Source organism: Nuphar pumila, chromosome 16 (assembly GCF_984573655.1).
Source record: "Nuphar pumila chromosome 16, dmNupPumi1.hap1.1, whole genome shotgun sequence".
In the NCBI taxonomy this organism is placed as follows: Eukaryota; Viridiplantae; Streptophyta; class Magnoliopsida; order Nymphaeales; family Nymphaeaceae; genus Nuphar; species Nuphar pumila.
In genome coordinates this window covers 67,836,797-67,840,728 of record NC_143264.1, presented here as the reverse complement: position 1 = coordinate 67,840,728, position 3,932 = coordinate 67,836,797, and the positions used below count along the sequence as shown (strand labels likewise).

The window sequence follows — 3,932 nt, the reverse complement described above, 5'->3', positions numbered from 1 at the left end:
AGTGAGACCAAAGAAGTTTAAGAAGATAGCCCCGCTTTCTGAAGAGAAAAGGGACAAGTTTATCAAAGTAGATATAAAAGGCAGGCAAAAGAAGTTGGAGAAGATGAAGAGGGGTGACTTGTTAAACCAAAAGAAGGAGAGGTAAGCATCATGGGAGGGGAGTTGTCAGGAGAAGTTTGACAACACAGAGAGAATTTGATGCATCTGTTAAACAAGAGGCCGTGAGATAAAAATGGTATATATCTTTCTCCGATAATCACTTGTCAGTGCTTGAAATGCCCGTTGTCGGCCCACAACTTGATGGAGTTTGAAGTTTTATTAGGATTGGCCATGAGTTTCTTGGTCAGCTCAAGCTTGGTCAACACTGTGGTTAAGTTGACATGGAGTTGAATGGACATTGATTCTCAGACTGAGTACCAAAGACTTTTGGTACGTGGGCTTGAAACCACGGGTGTTGCATCAAGACAGGTGATATAACTTGGATTAACATGGACCAACCAACCTAAAATCTATATTTTCTGACTGGTTAAGTTTCCCAATGTGCACTTTTATGCCATCAAAACAGAATCTCCTAAATTCTTCATTCCTACATAGTATTAGACCATCAATAACAATTCAGCATAACCGTCAATCTAATCCCAATGGGATTACTATCCAAAATAATGAGATATTTTCACGAAAGTTTAAGGATATGCTGCAGGACTATAAAGGAAAATCATATGGTGATAAAGGAAAATCAAAATACGATCCTAAAATGAAAACAACTGTGATATATTATATAAGCTGCCATGTACGTCCAACAATGGACATGAGATCCTATTGTAGACGTTGCTTTATGCCGTGGATGTAGGTCTATTCTTCAAGACCGAACCACATAACTTTGTTTATATTCAGAGAGAAGAGAGAGAGAAGCTTGCATGATCTTTAATCTTGATTCTGTTCCTTTAACAAGGTATCAGAGCCTGCGATGGCGTGCTGATTATTGGAGCTACTTCTTCTAAGCATCCAAATTGCTTCTTCTTACTGTAATTTGTGCTGGTTTCTCGTCATCAGTGATTGTTCCTCTACAACTTCTTTTGGATGCTACCATGGCTGATCAAGGATCAACAAGCAATTCAAGTGCTATTCCTTCAATCCTATCTCAAGGTCTTAATTCACCTAACAGTCTACAATACTTCTTGTCGACAAAATTGTCTGGTGATAATTACTTAATAAGAGAATCACAATTTCTTCCCATTTTACATTCATATGATCAGGTGAGATTCATCAATGGAACAAAACCACGTCTAGAAAAAAATATAGAAGTTGTCAAGGTGCAAAAATTAAATCCAGAGTTTGTTACTTGGACTCGTCAGGATCAAATCCTCTTAAGTTGGATTTTGTCATCCTTGACAAAACAAGTTCACAACCAAGTTATTGGCTTGCGAACATCATATGATGTCTGACAGGCATTAAAAGAGGCATATGCAGCACATACTCTATCTAAAATTCTTTAACTGAAATCTCAGTTGCAGGAATTAAAGAAAGGCAATAAAAGTATAAGTGATTATTTCAAGTATGCGAAACTATTATCGCATCAACTTGCTGTTGCTGAAAAACTGGTAGATGATGATGATCTGGTAATGCATGTTTTACGTGGTCTTCCTAATGATTATCTTGCATTCAACACTGTCATTAGCACAAGAGTTGAGCCGGTCTCCCTCAATGAACTCTATGGACTGATGTTGATCCAAGAGTCTCATCTTGAGTACATGAATGACAAGGGTGATGAATCCTTGTTACCTGCGGCAAATATGGCTTAAGGTCAAAAAAATTCAAATCAGCAAAGTTATAGCAGCGGTAAAAACTATAAGGGAGGCTATCAAAATAAAGGCAACAAATGGTGAAACAATAATAAGAATCAGAACAGAAATAAAGAGGGAAATCTGGTTGCATGCCAAATTTGTGACAAACCTGGGCTTGCAGCAAAACAATGCCGCCAGATTGCACATCTGCTTCAAGAATCAAATTCAGGACCAAAAGTTTTTTCTGTGGCAACCTCTAATGGGGATTCAAACAAAGAAAACTGGTATCTAGATTCAGGTGCCTCTCACCACATTACCAATAGTCTGAGCAACTTGTCGATTCAGTCTTCATATCAATATCAAGGTAAAGATGGTGTGCGAATAGGTAATGGTGTTGCCCTTTCTATTTCTCATATGGGGTTTTCTATTTTTCAGCATGATAAACACCATTTGAAGTTTAAAGATATTTTACATGTGCAAAAAATAAAGAAAAATTTATTATCTGTGCAACGATTTGTCAAAGATAATGATGTAAGTTTTGAATTCTTACCATTTGCTTGTTATGTTAAGGATCACACAACGGAGAAAGTGCTTCTTCAAGGGCAGAGTGAAGACGGGTTATACAAGCTGCCACCGTTGCATATTAATGACAAAAAGGAGGTAAATATTGAAGAGAAGGCCACCATAAGCACATGGCATCAACAACTTGGGCATCCTGCCCTAAATATCGTTAAATCTATTCTGAATAAGTTTGAACTTTCTTATTTTCCTAAAAATTTTTGTATGTGTGATGCTTTCCAAAAAGGGAAGAGTCATAAACTTCCATTTGGACATAGTTTATATGAAATAAGACATCCTCTTGAACTAGTCTTTTCGGATGTTTGGGGACCGGCACCAATTCAAAGTGAGAATGGATTGAAATATTATGTGATTTTTGTTGACGCTTATTCTCGCTTTACCTCGATTTATTTGCTTAAAAACAAGCTGGATGTGCTAAATGTGTTCAAGAAATTTAAGATGCGTGTTGAAAATATTTTGAATGCTAAAATAAAGTTTGTTCACACTGATGGAGGTGGTGAATTTTTGAGCACGAAAGATTTTTTAGAATCATGTGGTATAGGACATATATTGACATATCCTCATACACCTAAGCAAAATGGCTCAACTGAGCGTAAACATAGACATGTTGTTGAGACAAGGCTAACAATGATGGCTCAAGCAGGAATTTTAAGAAAGTATTGGGCATATGCTTTTCATGTGGCATTGTTTTTGATAAAAAGGATGCCTACTTCCCGATTGTCAGGCAAAAGTCCTCTTAAAAAATTATTTAATCAGGATCCAGAATATGAGTTTTTAAGGGTGTTTGGCAGCCTATGCTACCCGTGCTTGCGTGCATATCGTTCTCACAAATTGGCCTATAAGTCTCAAAAATGTGTCTTTTTTGGATATGCAGAACACCGAAAAGGATATTACTGTTTATCATTGGAAACAAGAAAAATATTTATATCCAGGGATGTGTTTGATGAGAAATTTTTTCCCTTTCTTCAAAACCCTATATCTGAACCATCCATAGTCTCACCAACACAAACTCTTAATGCTCATTTTATACCTATACCACCACTTCATCCCATTTTTGAACCAACCCAAGAAGAACCTCACACACCTACAACAACTCCACACAAGTCTACTTCCGCTGCTTCTCAAATGGCCTTAAGTGCTAGGTCTCCCTTGGACAATTCATCCTCCCCTAGCTCGGGTATCAATCTTGTTGTTGACCTAAATAACCCACCTCTTCTACCCACTCGAACACATCTTATAGTTACTCAAGCTTAGGATGACACCCTTAAACCTTGAGTTTTTTAGTCCATCAAATATCTTGTCCCATCGGCCCTTCTTGCCTCTCACCAAGTTGATGTAGAGCCTACCTCTCTCTAACATGCCCTTTAGGATTCTCGCTGGCAGTCAGCCATGCGTGCTGAACTTAATGGCCTTGGAACAAAATAAAACCTGGGTTTTTGTTCCCCCTGCTCCCCATATGAACCTTCTTGGGTGCAAATGGGTCTACAAGGTTAAGAGGCATGCTGATGGTTCTCTTGAGCATTTTAAAGCTTGTCTGGTTGCCAAAGGCTATGCTCAACAAGAAGAAGT

At 38.0% G+C, this 3,932-nt stretch overlaps 1 non-coding gene across 1 annotated transcript; it reads left to right on the top strand.

Annotated features, from left to right (window-relative positions):
* Positions 1-1,598: 1,598 nt before the first annotated feature.
* On the top strand, positions 1,599-1,734 carry LOC149813417 (small nucleolar RNA Z247). Its single transcript, XR_016428390.1, has one exon. It is a non-coding gene; the product is annotated as a small nucleolar RNA Z247 (small nucleolar RNA).
* The last annotated feature ends 2,198 nt before the right edge of the window (positions 1,735-3,932 follow it).